This window comes from Lepidochelys kempii, chromosome 9 (assembly GCF_965140265.1).
Source record: "Lepidochelys kempii isolate rLepKem1 chromosome 9, rLepKem1.hap2, whole genome shotgun sequence".
In the NCBI taxonomy this organism is placed as follows: Eukaryota; Metazoa; Chordata; order Testudines; family Cheloniidae; genus Lepidochelys; species Lepidochelys kempii.
The window spans coordinates 10,414,894-10,429,293 of NC_133264.1; the positions used below are offsets into that span (position 1 = coordinate 10,414,894).

The window sequence follows — 14,400 nt, forward strand, 5'->3', positions numbered from 1 at the left end:
ACTTTCCTTCTCACTGTACAACGCCTGTTAGAAGGAAGGGCGCGCACACAGACACACGCACAAATATACATATAACAAGGAGACAGGGTCCATGCTGGGCAAGTTGACACCAGGCAGCACATTTAGCCTCCTGAGCGCACAGATTCGTGTCCCTCTCTTTGCCGAAGATAACGGTTTCAAAGTGGCAAGATGCATTCAGACTCTTTGCTAAAGGTTGGCATGACGGGAGGAGGGGAGGGTGAGAAAGAGCGGTTCATTTAAGTTTATGGAGGAAAACGTAAATCAATTCCTAACCCCCTTCTCCCCCCCCCCCCCCCAGTATAGCTGTAAGGGGAATTCCATTTGGAGACATTCCATCAAACCCAGCCCTCAGTTTCCCCATCAGAATCTTACACATCAATGTGTGTAACCTATAAATACTGAAGAGACGAGCCGGGCCAGGGCATTATTCTGTGCAAGAGAATTTGCAACCTTGAAAGCATATTTTTCTTCTGGCTATGGTGGCACTTAGACGGTAATGCGGGCAGTGAAACTGGGGAGATTTATATCTTTTGGAAAGTAGGACGAGCCAGATGGTAATAGCGTCATTAACAAACAAACTTGGGATGTGCAAGTGAAGCTTGAAATTGGGAAAGAGATCTGGAGAACAAAGGGGGCTGCTGTTGAGAGAAAAGCCCCTCTTCTGCCGGCCAAAGCTAAGGGCACATTCTGGAGGGGCTGTTCCTACCCAGCGCTAGATAATAAACGAGGGCTTTTTCCTCCCCTGTTGTGACTGAGAAAGGGCAGAGAAAACTTTTGCAATAGGCAAATGTGGCATTTATTTATGTGTAACCCTTTGTCGTCTCAAGTGTCCCAAATGGGCCTTTAATTCAAATCCCCGGTTTGCTAGGGAGCGATTGAACATCCAAGTTTATTTTATAGAAACAAAGCGCCGCTTGTGCAAGTTTAAGTGCCGAGAGTTCAGTAATTATTGTAAAGTTGTTAATAGTATTAAGTCAATATTAAAAGAGTCGCTTTTTTCTGAGGTGGGGAGTGGAAATAGCTGCCAGATTGCTGCGGTTGTCTCTGAATTTTTTTTACCATTCTTGCTATTGGGGGGAGGTCATGAAAGCCAAACACCACCATACAATACTTGAACATAATGGCAATATCCAGTGCACCGGGTATAGACATAGTCTATGTTTGTATTTATAGACAGTTTACAGTTGTGTTCTATGCCATATCTAGTTTATCTTAATAGTTTCATTCTGTATAATACTTCGAATGCACCGTTTATTCATACAGCCACCCAGCACACCCCACTTCCATTCACGGCTTATCTATCCTGCGTTCAGTGGGAGTGTGGCATGTGTAAGGACTTCAGTATTTGTGAGTGTCAGTCCTACATACATGTATTACTCACCCACAGAGATCAGACCTACCCTGACACACGGGAGAGTCCATAAGTACGGTATACCCCAGCCTGTACAGCCATCCACAAGGTATATTACAGATGGGAGGAGGGATCTCTATTGAAATATTAATACCCCCCCCCCCGAAAACAATATAAATACTAGGAGTTCCTTAGGAACCCTCCTCCCTTAAGTATTAAAGTTTTTCCCCTGAGTAGACTTGGTGGGTATTAGATGATCAATAGTTTCATAGTTGCCTGTTAACAGCTCCTAGTTGACAGACATCTGCCCAAGCTTTAGATTTTTATTTATTTATTTTTTTAAATGTACTGGAGATCTTTCAAAGCCCCGAGGACTTACCCTTAAGGCATTATTCAAAGGGAAAAAAACCTGAGACTGGCGGTTCGTCACAGGCAATTGTAAAGGGTTTCAAAGGGCCGATCAAACGAGTTGGAGAGTAATCTACATTAAAGTCCGGATGGCAGTGTTACAACATGCACCTGCAGGGTATTTGCTGTCCGTGCCCCCTTACAGAGCTACAAATCACCAGTAGAGAAAGCTGCTTAAGCTTCTTCCTTGCTTCTAGAAAGACTTACTCGGGCTACTTCACTTTGATATTTATACATCTTGTTATTGATAAGTACGGTAAAAAAAAAAATCCCCCACCCCCAACTATTCCTAGGCACTTGCAGGCATCCTACAGAACTCTTGTCAATATGGGTTTCTTCTGCGAGACTCAAACGTCTCCTGGCCACGCACATATGCGTATGACTCTGACATTATATCAAACCGATTCCCGATCTGTTTTGCAGAAGCTTCTCGCTCACTTTTGCGAGTGCGTGGCGTTGTTGTCTTTCCACTTGATTTGCTGTACATTGAGCTGCACTTTGACTCTGGAGAAACTGGGAGAGGGAGAGATGGTAAATGATAACAGACAAATCACACTGAAAAACCTGTGTGTGTGTGTGAGAGAGAGAGAAAAGTGCATGGGAAATAATGAATGTAGAAACAATAAAAACGACAAGAGCCTGCTAGATGCCAAGATACGCACATTTATTCGCAGTTTAATACAACAGAACCTATCAATAGGTCGGTTCTCTTCTCTCCGCACTCAGGCACACGGTGTAACCGAGGAGACAAGGCAGTGGAGGACGTATCGGAACGTTAAATGTCCGGCCGGATTTTCTCACAGTTGCGGGAGGCGCAAATATGGAAATGAGCTCATTATGGAGAGGGAGTGGCAGCCAGGAGTCCCCCTCCGCTACCCCCCAACCCTGGATCATCCAAGTATGAAATAAACAAACCAAATGCACAGAGCACCCACTACAGCCAAAAAAATTTTTTTTTTTTTTTTAGATTTCAATGAGTATTTAGTCTTGGTAAGTGATCATTAGTTTTAGCAATGCCGCAGTGGTTACTGGGCTATTAACCATTTGCATGCTAGCAGGGACCTCATGGCTGTTTACAAGTTATCTGGAGACTCAGTCAGTACAGATTAAAAAACAAAACAAGACAAACCCAGAACAAATCGCGATTCTATTTTTAATTTTAAACTCTGCATTCAGCTCCCATTTTCTAGACCTGATCCAAAAGTAGCAGCATTCCCGCCCTCCCCCCAGTTTATGTCAATTTAGGAAAGCAGAGTTGCGAAACAAAACAAACAAAAAACCAGGGAAGGTGATTAACACGTTAGCAAAAAAAGAGACAACATTCAAAGTGCATTGTGAATCGTGTGAAATGAGCTTTAGAACGCACAATGCAACTGAACTTTGGTTCTAGGGACTCCAAGTGCTTCTATCTTTGTTTGTTTGTTTTCTGCCTTTTTGATACTTTAAACTGAGTGGATTTTTGTGAGGAAATCTGGTGGCAAGCGGGCGGAAGAACAGCACTTTAGTTAACTGTAACGATTTATTTGAAACGTATCCAGCGCGCCGATTGGCGTGGCCGGCTTGGCTTTGCTTACAAGCCGGTAGTGCTGGAAAAACAAAATGCAGCGTTACCAGAGACTGTTTGGGACCCCTTCCTACAATGTGCAGGTGACAGCTTGCCTAGGTACGCGGAGTGAGTGGTAAGCGTGTGGTGCTGAAATTTTAAAAAGTGCCCTTACTGTCTTGACACATAAGAGGATTTCGCCACGGTTATTCTGATCGCTTGTTGTGTCAAAATTTGCAAACAGAAGGAGGCAAAATATTCTGGACTCTGTATCTTTGCTCCCTCTCCTTCCACCCCGGGATGTGGTGCATTGCGAAGAAGAATGCTATACATCACCCTTAATCTCCTGCTGACTGAACGCAGTGGCGCATCAAAGCTCGCATTGTTTAAAGCTTGGGGTGAACGAACAGGACTAGGCAGAGGATTGCCAACTCCTGTTGGGGGAAAGTTTTCCAAATAAACTATTTTCGGTGGGATTACATTTCGGGGGGGGGGGGCGATGTGTCACCCCCGAGGAGCTGTTCCCAACCAGGTAGCAGTGCCAGGCACAAAGAAACACACACAGAAACGCGCTGGCTATGAGGCTTAATAATATTAAGCTACAGCAAGTGGAGGGGACCATGGGGTCGGGATGGGAAGAGGAGCCATCCTCATGCCACTACTAGATGGTGCTGTGTATCTCTCCACGCAGCGTACCGGGACCCCCCCCCTTTTTTTTTTTTTACATCCACGCGTCCTGGAAAGAGAATTGGGACCCATCTTGTTCCATGCAGGACTCAACCGAATTAGGGTTTTCAAAACCAGCTCCTGCTGTGTACTTGCAGTGATCACTTTAGGGGTAGGAACCAAGTTTCCTGGTTTGTCTGTATTGCCTTTGGGTGACTGGGTTATGGATTTAGGAATTTTAATATCGCGTCTTTGAGGAGCCGGTAACTTTTGCACACACTAAGCGAGAGTAAGAAAATAAAACATTCGCACTCGGCCAGTCCTCAGAAAAGTAACAGGTAACAGAAATGAACACAGACGGGGCCACACAGTGCCGGCCTCTCTACCGCAGCTGGAGACAGACAGGCATCCTGGCCGTTTTCCTGACATTTACAAAATAATGTCATGCGGGACTTGCAAACTCTCCAAACTCTTACAAAACAACTCTTCCCAGAGGCTGGGGTGCGCGTTTCCTTATTGACAAACAAGGTGCTATTAAACAAAAAGCAAACAAATCAAAAAACCCACCCAAGGCTGGCAAGAGAGAAAACACTGATAACTGGGGCAGAATTATATCTAGCGTCTTGAGGCAGGCACTGATTTGGTGTGCATGCTTATACTTCCCTGTTAAATCTGCCATATAAAGCGCTGTATAGCAACCAAGGGAAAGGGGTGTATTTACTTCGGGAAGATTTAGGTTGTTGCTAGGATGTGAGAACAAAAAATCTTCAATAAGTCTGGGGGGAGGTGGGGGAAGGGAGGGGGTTATAAGGTTTGTCACAGGGAAAAGTGCAGACATCTGCTGGAACTTCCATATCTAAGCTGTTCATTTACAGGAGCCAACTTCTGAAATCTCCACAATTAGATCTGCATTGTTCTTTCTCAACAACACTGCCTAGAAAGAAAAGGTCTTCTCTGTCGGGGCCAATCCAACGAAGCGTTTGACGTTATTAAATAATAAAGCGATTGTGATTTACATTGTTGTTCAGAAAAAGGGCCAATTATCCACTGTTATGTTGCCATAAAGATCATATTAACTCGAATTAGTAATCAAACAATACGCGAGCGTTAAAAGTATAGGGGGGACAATGCGAGTGTTAGTGTTGTATCCTCACTTTTACTTGTAAAACCAGCAGCATAAATACACTTGAACGATGTGCAGAAGCTTCGGACTAAAAACAACAAAAAGCAAGAGAGGGAACAACGTGTGTGATGAATGGTCTCCTGTGCTGATTGTTTCCAATTAATTCAAAGGCACCCAAGTCTCATATTGATTTCCAATTAAAACTGTTTTATGAATTAATTCATCCTCCTAAGTAATATCAAAGGGACATATTCTACCATGGAGTGCTGTCTGACTCTATGGGTTTTTTTTAAGAACTGCAATGAATTTAAAAGACCTTTGTTTTCAAACCAACCATGAGCCCAGATACAACCAAAATATAAATCCAGACGCATCCTTGCACTGGAGTAAATTTACTCTTCCCTAATCAAATAATTATTTTTATTAAGGCCGTTATTAGGTTTATAACTCGTTTCCCACTTAAATTTGTGCAACCAACCAAGGTAATCTAAATAGGTTTGACTTGCCCCATGGGTACAGAATGTAAGCATTAATAAGAAGGATTAATTATGGGTGTGTATCAATAGGACACAAAGGCTATCAAGTAGCACTAGGGGGAAAGAAAGTGGAAAACTATAGACGGGAAGCCTGGCTCTTGGAGTAGCAGTAGTTTGCACGTCCTTGTCGCAGACTGTATTTGACACCAGACGCAGACTTAATCCGCAAAAATAATGGCGCCCTAACGCAAATCGACCATTTTTTTTAAGGGCCACGGTTGGGTAAAGTTGATGGTCTAAAGAGCTTCAACTTGTTGGCGGCAAATAAAGCATACATGAGCGGGTGCTTCGGGGAGCAGTCGGAGACCAAAAGACAAAAATCCACCCTGCGATACGATCAGCAATCTGTTTTTTAAAATATCTGTATTACCTTTCCTTTTACATGTACATGAGATCTATTCCCCTGTGATGAGGATGACAAGATTTGACCCCTGAAAACAAATAAGTCACTTATTAGAATCTGATCCTCCCCCTCCCCCCATGCAATTTATTGCAAACACGTTTTGTTATCAGTTTGGGGGTGGAGGGGAGGGAGGGAGGCAGAAGAAAAAACTGGCTTACTTAGAACTCAGTAATATCTGGTTAGCTGTCAAATCCCCTGTTTAACAGTATTCAGCCAAAGAATGGCTTTGCAAAGTGCTCCAGAAGCTGATGCTATTTGTTACCGCGATTTGGAAAAAAAAAAAAAAAGTTTTACAGTGACATGGTTTTTTTATAAGCAAACACAGAGCAATTTTCCTCAGCGCAATGCATCAGCAAGTATATCCAAAAGGGTCTAATCTACTTCTTGCAGGAGTAGCGCAAGAGAAATCAGCAACACAAGCGAGGAAACTGAGTTCCCAGGGATGCTATGAGAATACCTTCTCGGTGACTTCCCCCCGATCGGAGGGCTAATATTAGATGTAACAGGAGAGGGAACAAAAGCGCTCAGAACCGCTTGCTGAAGAGTTAGCTCTTATTCGTTGCATTGTTCGGAGTAGTATTTGAGTAACCAAACGTAACCATCTAGCTTCTTATAAGCAGATCGTCAAAGAAAAAAAAAAATACGGAAACAAGCCAGGAAAAACCAGCCCGTGCCGGGTTAGGATGAGTGAAAACTTTTTTTTTAATCCTTGCATAAAGATAATGTATTACACCAAAATAGGAGACAGGTTATCTGTCAACGGGATTAATAGGAGTTCGTGTGTAGGATTAGACCATCTCATCCATTTAGAACGGTGTCTCCCCCCCCCCTTTTTTTATTATTATTAAAAAAATCTTTCCCTATTAGCAGCACTTGGAAACCGCGTTTTCTTAATCGCGTTTGATGCAACTGACGCTCTGACTGAGCTGCCTCGCAAGAGAAGGGGACACATTTTCAACCTGTGATTAAAACAGACCTGCCTGCACAGAGAGCCCAGCAGATTCAAACGTTGGTCAGGAGTCACAAATGTTCATTACAAGAGAACCTAACTAGCGCTCCTGTATAGCCACTTTGTGAACTCAGGACTGGGGGGGGGGGGGGGAGTATGAAAGTGTGAGCTGATGCCATGCTGGCTGGCAGTGTGTGGTCTATTGTAGGGAATGTGCTTTTTCCACTGAACAGAGAGCCCCCCCTTCCCTTCCCCCCCAGCACTACTGCACCTGCACTGGATCAGGGAGCTGCTGCCATTCAGCACATCAACATAGAAGACATCTCTGACAGCACTCAATTCATTACATTTCTTCCTGCTTTTCAAACCAACACACACACACACAATGAATATTGCCAATCAGGAGCAGGGGGGAAAAAATCTTACTTTATATTTGCAACTCATGTGGGATTTCATTCCTCAGAAAACTCACTTCTCAGCCAGTTACAACTTTTTAAAGTAAAGGAATCGCTCGACTAAGCATTAGGCACAACTGTTTCTTCTCTCTCCCCGAATGTAGGGATTACAACTCTAGGACGTAAAGTCAATTAAAAGTTTGGGTCAGAGACTCACGCTGCAGAAAGTGAATCGAGAAAGCAGGTGATTTATAGTCCGCCCCAGGGAAAGAGCCACAGATTATTCATAATTCGCAAAGCAAAGCAGCCTGATTTGAGAGGGGAGGAAAAACCGACCCAAACAGATGAAAGTGTTCCTAAACATTTCAAACAATTTTGTCACAGTGCAGAATATTCCCATCTATTCCTTTGGCTTTTTCCCCCATACAAGATTTAAGAATGACTGCGAACTATTTAATACTGAACCGTCAATAAAAGTGTAAAGAAGCTTGGGGAGATAATATATAATCTGTCCAGTAAGAAAGTTATGCAAGGAAAAAACTCTCATGCAGAGACTTAAATTTGGGGGTGTGATTTTTATTTCTTAAAAATCCTTTTCCCAAGTGCATTTGGAAGAAAGAAAGAAAAACCCTCCGGATTTTAGCTTCGAGGATTTAACTCTACTGAATCTGGGCGTCAACTGATTGCAGTGACTCCAGCGATTAAAAACCGTGATAATTCTGATAATTTCAACCCAATTTAAAATAAAATCAGAAATACTGATTTCAAAGAGCTCCTATATCATAGCTTCACCAACCTTTTGTATACTGATTTCCAATTTTTTAAAAAAAAATCCCAGACCATGTTTTATTTTAAACCAAAAGGGATATTTTTCTCCCAACACGTTTTTATCTATCGTTGGCTAATGCAAACACCCATGTGTATTTTTCCACGGTTTTGAAGTAGCAGATGCCCTAGCTGAAATTCTTAATAAAAAAATAACTTAAAAGGAGCTCTGGCCTACCTTATCGGTCTGAGAAAATCCGATTGTCTTGTTTCAAATTTAATAGGTCTATACTATAAATAATTAAGATACTGTCATTTCAAAAGTCCCTCAACTTAATATTTATGTGTTTCCTCTGAAAATCGAAACCAAGTAAAATGTGTACCTTTTGATTTACTTTTGATTTGACTAGAGAGTCAGCACTAAATTTGTCTATGTTTGTGTATTTATATAGACCTTCCAGAAGCCCAAACTCGGATTCCAAGAAGGCTAGATTGCTTTTCAAGCTAAATCTAATAATTTCATAACTGATTCCCATTCAATCTGGCGCCGGTGACGTCACGGGGGGTATTAGCATACTAGGAGGAGATGAAGCCAGTGTGGCTGCAGTTGATAAGGCCCCTCCGGAGGAATTCGCTGCCTGTTTTAATACATTAATTATTTCTCTGTCTTCCGCAAGTTTTGCAATTTGTAAGAGCTTAAAGGAACCATCATTGCAAGAAATGCCAAAAGGACACGTTTAAGAGCTTCGTACGTGGCAAAATGCGCCCAGAACTGCAGCAGTGGATAATAGCCCAGGGAAGAGTCTATTTCTTGCATTACTGGTTGTCTAGCATACAGCACAGAGGTTTGTTATGCATGTGTTATATCGGGCCTAAACTGACAGAGCATACAATCGATGTGGGGTTTTAAAGCCTTACAAGGTCTATTTCAAATTAACACGCTCACGGGGCTGACCCTACACATCCTTACTCACGTGAGTAGGATTTAGTCCCCCGGCCAGCCCTTCTGAGCTCTGTGGGACTCTTCGCCTAAAAAAGAGCCACTCACGTGAGTAAGGGCTTTCAGGATCGGGCCCGTACGCTGGAGGCTCTCGTGTGCTTGCGTCTCCCCCTCCAAACAACCCTATCAGCCTTCCATCACCAACACGTGTTAGTATGTCGTTTGCTAACCAGTGACGAGTGGGACGCCATTAATCAAGAATTTATGCAAAGGCGCCCACATTATGTCAGCCGAATTAATGAAGTGAAGCTTAAGAAACTGATAAATGTTCGGCCAATCTGATCGGAGAGTCAGCCAGAACATGTGTGTCTCTTTTCAGTACTCACCAGACGGAAATAGACCAGAGGACTGGGAAAGCCCTGACTGCCAAGCCCTGTTGTTACGTGTGATTTTGAAAAGCACCATTCGGGATCCCAAACTTTGTGGATCTGCGCCCTTGGGATGGGGTAGGGGTCACCTTCCCTGCTTAAGGGGTCACCAGGGAATGGAAAAAAACTGCAGCGGGTGCTGTGCACGGCGGGAGAGGTAGCGCACCGGGTGGTTAACTCGTTGTCCCGCAGTAATCATGGGACTATGACTCGAATTGTATACGGAATCACGTTGGAAACCGACTTCACACTTAGTTCGGCAGAATGTAAATTCAGGGATGCTCCGGGCCCGCTCCCAGGCTGTTGCCAGCAGGCACCTGGTGCAGGCATGTGGATCCCGGTGTGTAGGGTTTGCCAGGACACGCTCGGAGTACCGGGCACTTGCTTTGGGCTTTGCCTGGAGTCTCTAACCAGCGGCCCTGCCTAGGCCACTGACGTCAGCTGCAACTGGTCCTACCGACTCTGCAGCTAAACTCATCCCAGCTCCCAGATGCCTCTTTTGAATAATACCCCAGTCCTCGCTGGGAATCACAGACCTACGCGCCCGAATATGGAACACAGAAAAACCACACAAACATACGGGTTTGAGATCTCTCTCTCTCTCTCACACACACACACGTTATGCATATACATCATATACGCACACATTAACATGGGTAGGTGGAAAAGGAGATGTCATCAGTATTTCGTTATTAATAGCCGCTCCCCTGGGAAGGATTCACCCCCTAAAATAGGTGGATGAGGGGCTTTCAAACAATCGCCTTTCAAATGGAAAAGAAATAGAAATCACTGCAAATCTAAAATGCTGCCCTCGCTTATACTTTATTTCATTCGAGGCGAGAAACAGGAAGGCTCGAAAGAACGGTAAGAACTCTTCCAACTGCGAGTGATCCTGAAACGCAAACCTCCCGATTGTTTTTCCATTCGCACTTTATTCACTGCAAGATAACTCACTACTATAAAATCCTAACCGTGTCACTTTAGATATAGCTTACTCGAACGATTATCCCCCAAACGGTGACTACACCTTAAACCTCTCCTCGTTTTAAACACGGACATAAAAAGGCTATAACGATGAAGATTTAAATGTACCTGGGGGGACGGGACACCTATAGAATATAAGAACGCTTCCCACATAAAATAAATTTGGGAATTGATTACTCTATGGATGTTTCTAAATTGTAATGAAAATTTTTAGCGTTCAATACACACACCCTAAACGCAAGGTATGTTGAAACACACAACAAATCTGCGGTATATTCGGAAAGCACACAGCTAAAATTCACCCTGAAAGGTTTTTGCAACGTCTATCCCTTCTCCTTGAAGGGGACAGCACCTGCAAGGGAAAATAATCATCTGGTCTCGTGAATTTAGAGCGAGACTGCTACACATGAAATATACAAGGTGAAATTAATCAGGAATATTCTTCAGTTACAAACCTAACAGTGCGCGACGGATGTCAAAAGGAAAGGTTTTAGTATCTTCCGTGGCATTTTGACTCGCTGTACCACAGAGAAATATGCAATTTCTAGCATTTCATTTTTTGTAAAAGGCTGAAAACAACAACTCACTTCTGTGCTGCACCTCCTTGTCAAGTGGACTTGGTTCCTCAAAAGCAAAATATGACCAACTCTTGAAATTCCCCGGGCATCATCAGAAAAACTGGTTTTAATTACCAAAACTAAAATAGCTGTGGTGCTAACTAGCAGGCGATCAAACGGCAATCAAACTTCAATCTCTGAGCAGTTAGCTATAAACTGTCAGCAATTGAAAAGTAAACCTGGCGCACACAAAGGCTCTGTTTAATTTTCTTGTTGTAATGGCTCTAAATGAGGACCCCATCACTATGCAGTTAAGCGGTATTGCATGTCCCCCCGAGGCGTTGATCAGTCCTTTTTAATGTGAGAAAACTGGCAGCTCGAAACCCGTCAATGGAGCTCCCACAACAAAAGTCCTGAAAAGCTGAATGAATTGGGTTTGTAATTACTGCTTCCCGCTCCCCCCTTGCCGCTTATCTCATTCATTCAAACATATAGTATTGTCACCTAATCTCAGTTTCAACATTTTTTAATATCTACTGCTGCGGACATGTTTGTGGCAGACATTAAACCAAATGAAATAAAAAAAAAATCGCCCACAGCAACAAAAACGTTGGAACGAATGTTCCAGGCAAGGCTGGGTCAGCTTTAAAACATTCGCAGGACTAGGATTTCCTGCAGTCTAAATTGCAGCGTTTTGAATACATCTTTGCAAATCTCCTCTGTTGCTCAGCATACTCTAGATTTTAATATTTGAGTTAGATCAGGAGGGAAATAAATGAAGTGTATCTAACCATCCCTATCGTCATGGGCCTCTTGCTTTCATAATATCGAGTGTTTAAATGGCTGAGCTATCTACAGCCTATTCTAAAGACGACTATGCAGGTCTCTTGCATGTTAGACATAAAGAGAGATTAATGTTGTGATGCGATACATTGTGATGATCATACGCAGCCCTTGTTGTCTGACAAGAGCAATGGGCATCTTAAAGAAAAATATGTTTTCTGTCAAGAAATGTCACGGAAAAAGACAGCCGTTTTCCCACTTGGCGGACCTTCCCTATTTGTGTATTTAAATCGCAAGGCATTGCTGATGGGGAAGAGTCTCCCGAGGGCTCCTACTGTAAGAATTTGTCGGTTGTAGAAATAAGTACAGCTATTACAACCAAATCTACTAACAGTCTAAATAATTAATTGAACCATTGCTCTTTGACCCTTAGAAAGTCCAGTAGGGACCCGTTTGTAGTAATAATACCCCCGAATGAGCCCTTGTCAAATATTCATTTAGTGGTTAATGTGAGCCATTTCCCCCGGGGACAGTCTGTAATAGCAGCTTCCCAGCCTTGGCAAGAAACTCTGCTAATCTACTTCTCCTGTTCAGGAACATATTTTAGCACCCCTCCGTTAAAATGTTGTAAAAAGAGAGAGAAAAAAATCACCGGGGAAACTATAATCTTATCCTTGGGTTCATTTCTGCTCTGTGTAAGGTTAGTGAAACATTACAATAACACTCTTTGACCGGGCACCAAGTGTGCTTGAGAGAGCAGATACAAATTCAGAGGTGAGTGAATACACTGAGAAACTGAGTACCAAACATGACTGGTCATCAAAGTGAAAAAAATACTGATATTACTCCTGCACATTTCAGCCAGAATAAATGATAGCCTCGGGTAATATTTTAGTTGAAACAAATCATGTGATTGTTTAACGTGTTGAACTGGAAATTAGCAATGGTCAATGCCATTCTTTTAAGTAGTAATTTAAAAATAAATCCCTCTAGCTTCATATACAAAACGTTTTTTTGGTATACACTTATCTATCTCTATATATCCAGAATCAAAGAGAGATCAGACTTTTAAAAAACAAAAACAAACAAACAAAAAACATTACACCATATACCAAAAGCTAAGTTTAAGCAATTTGTCAATATAGAAAAAGTTGCGGAATTCACTTAGCATTCATATGTGGCTTAGTGTCTTTTGTTTACTTGCATTACATCGCCTTCTGTGTGTATTTTAAAAAAGCACAACATTTCAAACTACCCCTCTCGAATCTTTCTCTTAGCACTTCAAAAAGTGCCCATATTTTATGGCTGTTAATTGGCTAAGATTCACAGTGCGTTTTTAAATGAATTGCGATATCGATTGGGTTTTTATTCAGAGTTCTCTTTTATTCAGATGTGTAAACGAAAGCGGGGAAATGTATTTGTTACCACGTGAATAATCCCTAGATGCATTACAAATGTTGGGAAACTCTGGGAAATTCTTTTAGTCTTTGCATTGAGTAAGAAGGAGGGGGGTGGGGGAGGCTTGTAATCTGGAATAATAGCTGTCCCACCAATTACAGCATGGTGCAAGAAATATAAGAAAAAGGGGCAAATAGATGTAAAATACATAAACAGTGACCAAAACTCCATATCTTCTACGCTGCAATTTCAGTTTTCATTTGGGCAGGCAGGGAAAAGGTGTGGAGGCCAGAATAATTTAAGATATATCACTACCATATCAAACCCAGTCACCTCGGTAACCCCCTTTGCTGAGCTGAAGTGCAATCCAGCAACCAACACTCAAATACGATACACATAGATTTAAAAACACCTGACACACAGAGACACAGACACAAACAGAATTATAGCTTGTTCAATGCACTGTCTGCTCAGGTTAGACACACAATGTCTTTCCTCACAATGTATAAACACGTTCTTAGAAAAAAAAATGCATCTACTCATGCATCACTGTAGTTTAAAGAATCCCAGTTTCTTGGCTCTGTTTGTATTTGAATCCTTCTTATTCCCGAGGTAGACCTGTGCGTCTCTAAGGGACGCATCTCCAGTGTCACTAGTTAATATTAAACGCGTGAGTTTAAAAAGCAATGGACATAAGTTTTCACGTGTGCTTCCCAGAACAACATGCCCCGTGCTCCACAGCCCAACTTTACTGCACTTTGCACACGTAAAGTTATCACCCGATTTTGCTCTACAGGTAGATTACCCCACACTGCCTGGGCCAGAGATTTGTATAGCTCCGAAGCATAATCATTGTCAAATGCAATTGCCATTAGAACGGTACAAAGTAAAAATCTACCTCCGAGAGATGGCTTGTGCTCTTCTTTTATTTGGCTGGCGCGAACGCTTCTCTTTGGGGTTTGTTATCATCTGCAGAGATTGTCCGAATTTGGGCTACACCGCGCTGGCAAGTTAAGAAATAGGATTCAAGAAACAGCTGTGATATAGCGTGAAAGTCTCTGGCGTATGAGTTTGTTTGTATCCTTCCTCCCCCCACCACACATCACACACCTATTCTACCCTGGAAAAATAGAAAAGTGGAAAGCCACAA

At 42.6% G+C, this 14,400-nt stretch overlaps 1 protein-coding gene across 6 annotated transcripts in view; it reads right to left on the reverse strand.

Moving 5' to 3' along the window:
- SOX2 (SRY-box transcription factor 2) overlaps positions 1 to 14,400 on the reverse strand; it is a 107,924-nt gene that overhangs the window by 15,114 nt on the left and 78,410 nt on the right. The gene's annotated exons all lie outside the window — the stretch shown is intronic.